This window comes from Hakea prostrata, chromosome 8, assembly GCF_041222555.1.
Source record: "Hakea prostrata isolate BN-2017 chromosome 8, UWA_Hpros_2, whole genome shotgun sequence".
NCBI lineage: Eukaryota > Viridiplantae > Streptophyta > Magnoliopsida > Proteales > Proteaceae > Hakea > Hakea prostrata.
In genome coordinates, this window is record NC_142607.1 from 18,548,092 (window position 1) to 18,560,203 (window position 12,112).

General features: G+C 36.5%; 2 pseudogenes; both read right to left on the minus strand.

The window, feature by feature from the left end:
• Positions 1 to 1,037: 1,037 nt before the first annotated feature.
• Positions 1,038 to 2,597, minus strand: LOC149007367 (BURP domain protein RD22-like; annotated as a pseudogene).
• A 6,427-nt stretch (positions 2,598 to 9,024) lies between these two features.
• LOC149007368 (BURP domain protein RD22 pseudogene) lies at positions 9,025 to 10,612 on the minus strand (annotated as a pseudogene).
• Positions 10,613 to 12,112: the final 1,500 nt, after the last annotated feature.

The following is a 12,112-nucleotide window of genomic DNA, read 5'->3' on the forward strand; positions in this document are numbered from 1 at the left end:
TCAATGACGTATATAAATAATAGTGAAGGAAAAAGTGTATACGTATATAAATCTTACCAGAAGTAGAGAAAGAGAAATCGACATTGGCTTAGTTGAAAGTTTGAGGATTATTTGTTCAACTGTACGTACTTTCCCACTCAGTCTCGGGAAAGATCTCGAAAGAAAGCAATTTCTCAATGTACCGTATAAGCTCTACTGACGAGGAAGACGAGAAGTAACAAAAAGCATAGTCGTGGAGACAAAAATCTCGTTTTGGGTTGGGTGCCACTTGGATGGTTTGGTCTAATTTTGGTTGGACTAAATCGGAAACCGACTGGCCAAATCAAAACCAAACCATTAAATTAAATTTAATGGTATTTTTTTGGCCAAACCAAACCCTTAAGGGTCTAAATGAAAATTACCCCAAATCTATTACATTTTTCGTGTCAGAACTCAAAGATAAGTCTCCTTCCTAATGTATGATGAAGATGTGTAAGAAAAGCACAAACCTCTATCCTTACAGATAGAGGATCCCAACTCCACCACTAGGAAGAGTCAAACCTTAACCTCACTTGGATTCAAACCTTTGCAGTGCCCAAGTGAGCGGCCATCTAGCAATCAGCTCTCAATGAGTGTCATGTGTCCCCTATTTATTTTCAATCTTTGGGCTATGGTATTTTTAAACTGATCTAACCACTTTATTTAATCAATCGAACCAAATAATGGATAATTCAAGGGTTAGAAATACGTAAGGACACATGGAGCTCCTTGAGAGTTTGCTGCAATATGATTGCCACAAAGGATTTGAATCTAATCTCACCACCAGAGGGGAGTGGAACCCTGATCTCTTCATTAAGAGGCCTTGGCCATTGCCAGCTAGGCCAATCTTTATTGTTTCTTTGATGTTCAATCTACCAATTAATAACCAAAATATTATGGATATTTTTCTTCCTTTTAATGCAAAAGAAAATATTTATTAAGTTTTATTATTAATTACTACTAAATACGTACATATCCATCTTATACATGTAGTAGGTACATAGTACATGAACCCAACAAGCAAACCTAAAGCATGAAATATGGTATTATTCCATTGTCTCCTTCTACTTGGAAACCCAAACAACATGATCTTCAGGAAGGAAGTGACAAACAGGAGTCCCAGGCTTAACCTTAAGCACTTGGAAGGCCAAGTGCTTCGGATTCCATTTGGATGTGTCATGGTGACACACAGCAACAGCGATGGCCTTTGTTCCATCAGCACCAACCAGTGGAACCTTGTAAGCTGTTGTAGTGCGAGTGGAATGACAATAGAAGACAGCATACACGTAGGGCTCTTCATGGCACACCACAGCTTCATTACTTCCCATCTTTTGCACACCCTTTGCGATGGTGTATTGCTGCTTCTGAGTCTCATCTTTGTCAAGCTCAGTTGACACAGCCTGAACATTAGTTCCAAGCTTTGAAGTGCTGAAATCGACCATAGACTCCAGTGAAGTTGCACAATACTTGTCTTCTCCTTGTACGGTTGGTTCCTCACAATCATGGATGGTGTTCTTCATGACTTGTGCTTCTTTGGATCCGGGTTCGACTCAGAATCGTTGTAAGATTTCAGAGTACTTGTTAGACGAAAAGGGTATAGTTTTTGCCTCTTGACTTGACAAGAAGGTGGTCCCTTGGGTGGTTTTGGTGAAGTGTATGTTCATGGTGGTGCCTAGGTGCATGTCTTTCTCTTGGAAGAAGAGAGCCACACTTGGGTCATCATGGAGCTGATCCTTAGAGGCACCATAGTTGTAAAGGAAAGACACCGGAGAACCAACATTGACACTCTCAAGCTTTCCCTTTGTGCCTTTGTGTACAGAAACTCCTCCCTTTCCAACCCCAACATGGGTTCCACTCCTAGGCTTACCAACGCTCACACCAACAACTTTACGTCCAACATTGACTCTTGTGCCTCCACTAGACTTCCCTTTTCCTATACCAACATTAACACCACCCTTCCCTACGTTTATTGATGTACTCTTCCCTTCTGTTAGATCTGCTAAAATCGGCAACAAGATGAAGAATATTAGTCAATTTACAACAAAGAAGAAAACGAGTCCGGACCTTCTGTACCCACATATATGGAGAGTAAAATTTTCAACTTTTGACACATGTTCAATTTCAAAAAAAAATATATATATATATATATATATATATATATATATATATATATATATATATATATATATATATATATATAAATTAACTAAAATAAAACTTAACACTATAATCACGTGGAGACAAAAGAGGGGGGAAGGAAGATTTTGCTTTGAGATTGAACACGTGACGAGAATTCGAAAAAAAACTTAATATCTTGACAAAGATTGAAGAACAAACCAGTTTCAGATGGTAGTAGATCTCGGATTGCTTTTGGCATAGGGGTTTTTGGCAGCTTTGAATGCCAATACTCTACAGAAGGTAGAGTTGCATGGCTTATTGTCACGGCAAACTGCAGCAAATTTATATGAACTCAATGAGACAATGGAATGAGATGCGTTGATTATTATTTTAACAATTTGAATGGGAAATAAAGTGCGTACCGTAAGGAAAGCAGTGATAAGAAGAAGACAAAGATCCATTGAAAACTTGAAAACAACACTAGGAAAGTAAGCTATGTACTGAAGGGCAATTCAGGAGAAAGCATGGAATGCTGGTGGGGAAGAAAGAGCTTAGAGGGGATGATTTATAGGGTCACTGAAGGGACAACTTGATTAAGACTTTCAACCACCTTGGTGTAATTTATCTTTGTTATATTTTGGAAAGAAAAGATCTGTATCCAAGAAATTTGTATTAATTTCCAGAGTTTATCCCTCCTCTCCTTAAGTGAATAGATCTTTGACTCTCTTGCTTTGAAGAGAAGATACATAGTGAAACATTTAAGTGTTATGTGAGGCCATACTTATGAAATGGAGAAAAAATTTCATTTTTCTTTTAGATAAAATTTCCTAGAGGAAGCTCAAGTTGTTGGCTCAATTGACAAAGGACCAGTGCCTTACGTATAGGATGAGATCAAGTGTGTGAATCTCTTTGGTGTTAGGAGTAAAAGCATGTTGTATAATTGAATTATATATAAAAGTTATCTTATGGTTTCTACTTTCCGCAAGAGCAATGTAGTACTTTTGCATATTCTTGTCCAATAATTTTCTTATTTCGTGTATTTTTTTCCTTTTCGGGACTTAACTAGTCCATAGAGTCCACAACTGCATGAATGTATATACTATGGTTGAATGAGAACTACTCATTCCAAGAAACAAAAACACCAAACACCCTCTTGTGAATGACACAATGGGTAAGAAGCCATATGATTTGTTAATATTTTAGATATAGAAAAATAGAATGTCATCTTATAGCACGCATTACGTATCCCCAGCATCTAAATATGTAATTGTAAAAAAAAAAAAAAAATAAAATGTACAAAATAATTTCATAGTTTCAATCATTTTTGCCTTCTTATGAGAATGAGAATATTTCACATAATTTTCTTATTTGGATATAAGAGCAACAAATTGCACATGATGGGATAATATTATTTTTAAAATATAAATAACTGTAAAGTTGATAAAATACCAATATCTCATAATATGTCAAGAATTCAAATCTTCTTGGGCCAAAGATACAAAAACTATCTCGAGAATAATGCTAAGTGCATGAAAACTGGCAAGTGTGCTGGCCCATTGGATCTCGTGCTCAATCAACCTCTTATCCAACCACTGCTGTCCCTTCTTAAAAATACGAGGACTTTCGCAATTGAATGTTGTGAATCAATTTACCAAATTTGAATCCTTAGACAATCCTGCAAATCTGCCTTCGTCCCCTTACTAATTTTTGCCCTTCTCACCACTCTTGCCTCTTTTCATGGGCATATTGAGTGGTGACTTTGGATTTGGGAAATTTTCCTTCTCCAAATCCATGCTTGTCCCCAGAACTGTTAATGTTCTCAGCATATCTCGGATTTCTGAAATGTGGAATCGGAGATCAAATCGGTCAAAGTTTCTGGACTAATTTAAAAAAATTGCATGTCAATTCAACAATAAAATCGGTTTGGAAACCGTCTAACATAACTAAACAATAAAAAGAAATCCAACTTGGGTTTACTCTGATTTAGTAGAAACGGTATTAAATTAAATTAAGACTTCACCGATCGGGTTCCGATTCCTAATAACAGATGTCAAACTCAGTTGGTGGATGTCTCCTTTCATGTTTATGATGGGCTTTGCAGGTACCAGTTGGTGGATGTCTCCTTTCAGGTTTACTTATCGTATAATTCATAGTACATTTTTAAGCTGGCAAGAAAAAAGAACAAAAAAAAATAGTAAACGTATAAGAAATATTTCTTTCTAGAGCAAACGGTTTGTTTAATTACATGGATAGAGATATGGATCTGGATGTTTCCTTCCTTGTATGAGCAAATGCTAAAGGAACAGATTCGTTAATGCATCTAATCCAAAATGAGGGGCAGTCGTATCCATCACTGAGGATTCTAAATTGGTGTATCTATCTTTGCTTTGAGTTAGGTCATTTCTTGTTAGTTTGAGCATCAATAATCCCTCAAGCAAGAAATGGAGGGCCATCAAACATCCATTAATTTTCAACCCAAAAAAAAATTTAAATCCATTATTTGAAAATTTTAGTAGAAAAAGAGAATAGTGTTCGGTTTTGTGCCTTTTATACTTAAAACATGCAAGTGCGGAATTGTATTTTGATCCCTTATAGCTTAAAAATCCGTTTAACGTTGATGTTTCTGTCAGTGTGCTCGATATTGGTATAATATCTACACAATCAAGACGGATTACTCCCCTCTTTTTGTGTTCTGACTCTGTCTCCCTCTCCAAAGGTATTACTCTAAAAGATTTTATTTGAATATAATGCTTTGAATTTTGAAAAAAAAAAATATCTACACAATCAAGTAACAATATTTTAATTTTTCCCAACATTTAAAGGAAGTAAGGGATGGATTTATTTTTGTAACTAATCCGCTTTGTGGGTCATATGTGTCACACTTCAAAATATGAGATACAAAATTGTCAAAATGGGCCTAATTTTCAACCCAACCTTGAGTCCACGTAATTAGGCACAGACCTAACTTGATCTTCACCTAGGCCTTGAAAAATCCAAATCGAAGCTGCCCTTAGGCTACTATGACTATTTATGGCCATAACCATGGGAAGGGAGAAGCAGAAGACATATTGTGGTTATGGTCAGGGAGAAGCAAAAGACATATTGTTTGGGATACGGATGTAGAAACAAGAACAAAGAAGAACCACAAGCAAAACACACATGAGAAATTTAACGTGGTTTAGCAAAACCCTTCCTATATTCACCAGAAAGAAAAAGAGTTTCACTACTTCTAGGAAATCTCACACTACTCTCACACCTCACAAAATGCTATCATTTTTTTGCCCTCCATCCACTCCCAGGATGAAACCAAGGATGGAATTCTCAATCCCTTACAAGGATGGATTCATTCATCCAGGTTATTCTATAGAGACTATTTATGGAGAAACTTAAAATCCTAATCCCCATATAATTACAATTTTATCCCCGTACTAGAAGTAATTGACCAAAACCCTTATCCAATTACAAATACAACCGCATCCGTAAGAATACAAGACACCCAAACTCAACACATATAACCATGGGATTCTCTATTGTACTTTACAAGTCTTATTGCTAACCATAATACCAAGATTGGGATAATAACAAAGGTTAGTAATTGACCTTTTTTTTTTTTGTAGGTAGGATAGTAATTCATCATAACTATATTTCATTAATTTTAGACATTAATTATGGTAACTGTGAATTACTTCATTAGTGACTATGATCCCAATTTTCTAATAAGTACTCAATTCTCGACGATTAACCTTTTTTTTATGGAAAAAAGGTTATTGTGAGCAAATATAAATTAAGGGGTCTCTGAACCAAGCAATGCAGTCAAGTTTAGATACACCATCTCTATGGGGTTGCTAAGATTCAAAAGAATCCATTAACATCTCTGTGGCAAGTTTTTGCAAAATCTCTTGCGAGGGTCAATGGCTAGAGAGTGGAGATAAGCAAAAGATATATCCTTGCTTCTACATTTCATTTATCACATCACTTTATATTTTTATGCTTATTATTGGAGAATATCTTACATTCTATATTCGCGAGAGTAGAGGACTATGCTAACCTCACACCCCTCCACCACATGTTTATGATAGGATCCACCTCTAGTCCACTTTACCATCTAACGTGTACGGTGTACCACATCCAACAAGTTGAATACCCAAGAGCAAGGAATCAAAACTAGGCCAAACGGTCATAAGCGAAACCAACTTGCCAAAGCATTACCAAAGTCATTTGGTGCCCTCGGAACATAGTGTTGGGTTGTGGGCTTAACTATCACTGGTCCATTATTTGGGCCCATATTCATTCAGGATATTTAGTTAAGGGTATTCCTGACCTAACCATTGTGGGAGTGGTTAAGGTTAGTTTTATGTTATAAATAATACATTGGGTCCCTGTAGCCGTCACATGCAATTTTTGGGTTTGAGTTTGTTCCACACAAATTCAAGTGAAGGATTCCAAAGAGGTAAGTAAGGCAAACCTACAAGAGGAACATTAAAGGCATTTATTCTTCTACAATTCCGTTGTTGATTGTATACATTACATATGCTTTAATTATTATAGAAATAATATTATTTAATGGATCCAACACATATATGAAATTACATGAGACTAATGTGGAGTAGAGATATAAAATATTCTCTAGGATTTTGACTGCATCTAACGGTAGGGGAGCACTTCAATCCACTAAGAAGAAGAAAAACTTACTTGCCATCAAATTGGACGAGCACTTGAGAGAATGGAAGAAGGATCGCCAGAAATTGCACTACCCAAGCCAATGCAGCTACCTCTTACATGTATATAGGATGATAATACCAAATATTCTCAAAACGGAATAGATATCAACCACCAAAAGTACCACTATCCATATCCGAAACTAAAGGAGCGAGAATGATCAAATCCAATTGGTCATTTAAAAAAATAATTGCATTTTCATAAGCCAATTCCCACATTGGATTCACCAAAGCCCGGTCCAGTCGTATCCTTACATGTGTGCCACCTAGGTGATGGTTTGACCAAGAGTATGCTTGGTCCATGACTTTCAATGCCTGAAAGACTACAATGATTAAAAAAGCTCCGAAAAGGTGAAAGATCTCATCATTTATGGATGTGCCATATTCCTTCTCCCTCCATTGCAAGTAAAAACTTAAATCCCTAATGAGAAGGACCTAGTGTCAACAATTAATCCCGTACAATTGTTGTCTCAATCGAATAGGGTTGCCATATACAATGTGTCAACTGATCATACTAGTCTGGTATCAGTTGGGCCTATCATTCCAAAAATGTTAGACCTTCTACGACCCATTTAATAATCAATCCGGATCGGTCTTGGGCCATAATCAAGCTATTTTAACTCGATCTTTACAACACTACCAATTGAGCTTAATTGAGCCACCATCCAGGCTTAATCAGGTTGTAAAAAAAAATTCTCAAGCTATAAGGTATTCTTTAAATTTCTTACTTTAAGATTGATCTCATGTGATTGTTGTAAGATCTTGCAATGAATCTAAAATTTTGGATTCCTCCAAAATAGGGGTTGCTAATATTTTGAACCTTCTAACCATTTAAATCCCAATTTTCTAATAGAAATTTAAAGTATTATTACAACAAAGATTCATAAGCTTTTCATAATTTTGGTTGATCTTTAATTTTTAAATTCTCTTAATGTTCACTCTCCTAATTTCCAAATAAGACATAAGTGACTGGCAATATGTCATTGATTGTTTTCTATAATTCTCTACAAAGCTCAATAATATGGTTATTTTCAAACCATTAAATAATGTATCTTGTTGGTGAAGTATAGTGGTGAGAATTTTGTAATATAGCCATGGAGATTTGGGTCAATTCTCAATGAACACATTATTGTTTTTCATCAATGACGTATATAAATAATAGTGTGAAGGAAAAGTGTATACTTATACAAATCTTAATAGAAGTAGAGGAAGAGAAATCGACATTGGTTTAGTTGAAAGTTTGAGGATTATTTGTTCAACTGTATGTACATTCCTACTCAGTCTTGGGAGAGAACTCCAAAGAAAGCAATTTCTCAATATACAGTATAAGCTCTGCTGACGAAGAAGATGAGAAGTAACAATAAACATAGTCGTGGAGACAAAAATCTCGTTTGGGGTTGGGTGACACTCGGATGGTTTGGTCTAATTTCAGTTGGTCTAAATCGGCAACTGATTGGCCAAACTGAAACCAAATTTAATTTAATGGTATTTTTTGGCCAAACCAAACCCTTAAGGGTTTTAATGAACACTACCCTAAATCTATTACATTTTTCATGTCATAACTCAGAGCTAGGTCTCCCTCCTATATATGATGAAGATGTGTAAGGAAAGAATAAACCTCTATCCTTACAAGTAGAGGATCCCAACTCCACCACTAGGGAGAGTCGAACCTTAACCTCACCAGATTCAAATCCTTTGCAATGCCCAAGTGAGTGGCCGTCCAACAGTCAGCTCTCAATGAGTGTCATGTGTCCCCTATTTATTCCAATCTTTGAGTTATGGTATTTTTTAAACCGATCTAAACACTTTAGTTCATCAATCAAACCACATAATGGATAATTCAAGGGTTAGAAATACATAAGGACACATGGAGCTCATTGGGAGTTTGCTGCCGGATGATTGCCACAAAGGATTTGAATCTAATCTCACCACCAGGGGGAGTGGAACCCTGATCTCTTCATTAAAAGGCCTTGACCATTGCTAGCTAGGCCAATCTTTATTGTTTCTTTGATGTTCTTACCAATTAATAACCAAAATATTATGGATATTTTCCTTCCTTTTAATGCAAAAGAAAATATTTATTAAGTTTTATTATTAATCACTACTAAATACGTACATATCCATCTTATACATGTAGTAGGTACATAGTACATGAACCCAACAAGCAAACCTAAAGCATGAAATATGGTATTAATTCATTGTCTCCTTCTACTTTGGAAACCCAAACAACATGATCTTCAGGAAGGAAGTGACAAACAGGAGTCCCAGGGTTCACCTTAAGTACTTGGAAGGCCAAGTGCTTTGGATTCCATTTGGATGTGTCATGGTGACACACAGCAACAGCATTGGCCTTTGTTCCATCAGCGCCAACCAGTGGAACCTTATAAGCTGTCGCTGTGCGAGTGGAATGACAATAGAAGACAGCATACACGTAGGGCTCTTCATGGCACACCACAGCTTCATTACTTCCCATCTTTTGCACACCTTGCGTGATGGTGTATTGTTGCTTCTGAGTCTCATCTTTGTCAAGCTCAGTTGACATAGCTTGAACATTAGTTCCAAGCTTTGAAGTGCTGAAATCGACCATAGACTCGAGTGAAGTTGCACAATATTTGTCTTCTCCTTGTACGGTTGGTTCCTCACAATCATGGATGGTGTTCTTCATGACTTGTGCTTCTTTTGTTCCGGGTTCGACTGAGAATCGTTGTAAGATTTCAGAGTACTTGTTAGACGAAAAGGGTGTAGTTTTTGCCTCTTGACTTGACAAGAAGGTGGTCCCTTGGGTGGTTTTGGTGAAGTGTATGTTCATGGTGGTGCCTGGGTGCATGTCTTTCTCTTGGAAGAAGAGAGCCACACTTGGGTCATCATGATCCTCAGAGGCAGCATACGTGTAACGGAAAGACGCCGTAGGTCCAACGTTGACACTCTCAAGCTTTCCCGTTGTGCCTTTGTGTACAAAAACTCCTCCCTTTCCAACCCCAACATGGGTTCCACTCCCAGGGTTACCAGTGCTCACACCAACACCTTTACGTCCAACATTGACTTTTGTGCCTCCACCAGACTTCCCTTTTCCGTTACCAACATTAACACCACCCTTCCCTATGTTTTCTGATGTACTCTTCCCTTCTGTTAGATCTGCTAAAATCGGCAACAAGATAAAGAATATTAGTCAAATTACACCAAAGAAGAAAACGAGTCCAGACCATATACCCACATATATGGAGAGTAAAATTTTCAACTTTTGACACATGTTCAATTTCAAAAGATTTTTTTTTTGGTATATAAATATAAATTAACTAAAATAGAACTTAACACTATAATCACGTGGAGACAAAAGAGGGGGGAAAAAGAAGAAGGAAGATTTTGCTTTGAGATTGAACACATGACAAGGATTCGGAAAAAAAAAAAAAAAAAAAAAAAAAAAAAAACTTAATATCTTGACAAAGATTCGAGAACAAACCAGCTTCAGATGGTAGTAGATCTCGGATTGCTTTTGGCATAGGGGTTTTTGGCAGCTTTGAATGCCAATACTCTACAGAAGGTAGAGTTGCATGGCTTATTGTCACGGCAAACTGCAGCAAATTTATATGAACTCAATGAGACAACATGGTGAGATGCGTTGATTATTATTTAATAATTTGAATGGGAAATAAAGTGCATACCGTAAGGAAAGCAGTGATAAGAAGAAGACGAAGATCCATTGAAAACTTGAAAACAACACTAGGAAAGTAAGCAACGTATTGAAGGGCAATTCAGGAGAAAGCATGGAATGCTGAAGTACTGGTGGGAAGAAAGAGCTTTTAGGGGGATAATTTATAGGGCACTGAGGGGACAGCTTGATTAAGACTTTCAACTACTTTGGTGTAATTATCTTTGCTATATTTTGGAAAGAAAGATCATTATCCAAGAAATTAGTAGTATTAATTCCCAGAGTTTATCTCTCCTCTCCTTAAGTGAATAGATCTTTGACTCTCTTGCTTTGAAGAGAAGATACATAGTGAAACATTAAAGTGTTATGTGAGGCCATACTAATGGAATGGAGAAAATTTTTCATTTTTCTTTTAGATTAAATTTCCTAGAGGAAGCTTAAGTTGTTGGCTCAATTGACAAAGGACCAGTGCCTTACGTATAGGATGAGATCAAAGTGTGTGAATCTCTTTGGTGTTAGGAGTGATACCATATTGTATATTTGAATTATATATAACAGCTATCCTAGGGTTTCTGCTTTCCGCAAGAGCAATGTAGTACTTTTGCATATTCTTGTCCGGTGATTCTTATTTCATGTATTTTTTTTCCTTTTGGGACTTAACTAGTCCACAGAGTCCACAACTGCATGAATGTATATACTATGGTTGAATGAGAACTACTCATTCCAAGAAACAAAAACACCAAACACCCTCTTGTGAATGACACAATGGGTAAGAAGCCATATGATTTGTTAATCTTTAGATATAGAAAAAGAGAATGTTATCTTATATAGCACGCATCACGTATCCAAATCCATGCTGGTCCCCATATCTGGTAATGTTCTCAGCACATCTCGGTTTTCTGAAATGTGGAATCGGAGATCAAATCGGTCAACGTTTCTTGACCGATTTAAAAAATCGATTGTAGTTCCAACAATAAGGTGGAAACGGTTTTGAAACGGTTAAAATGAAATTAACTTGCGATTACTCTGATTTCTTAGAAACGGTATTAATTAAATTAAGACTTCACCGATTCGGTTCCGATTCCTAATAACAGATGTCAAACTCAGTTGGTGGATGTCTCCTTTCATGTTTAATTCGTAGTACACCTTTAAGCTGACCAAAAATTAAAGAGCAAAAGAAATAGTAAACGTATAAGAAATATTTCTTTCTAGAGCAAACGGCTTACATGGATAGAGATATGGATCTGGATGCTTCCTTGTATGAGCAAATGCTAAAGGAACAGATTCATTAATGCAGCTGATCCAAAATCAGGGGCCAGTTTTGTATCCATCATTGAGGATTCTAAATTGGTGTACCTATCTTTGCTTGAGTTAGGTCATTTCTTGCTAGTTTGAGCATCAATAATCCCTCAAGCAAGAAATGGAGGGCCATCAAACATCCATTATTTTTCAACCCAAAAAAACATTAAATCCATTATTTGAAAATTTTAGTAGAAAAAGATAATAGTGTTTGGTTGTGTGGCTTTTATACTTAAAACATGAAAGTGCGGAATTGTATTTTTATCCCTTGTAGCTTTAAAATTTGTTTAACGTCGATATTTCTATCGGT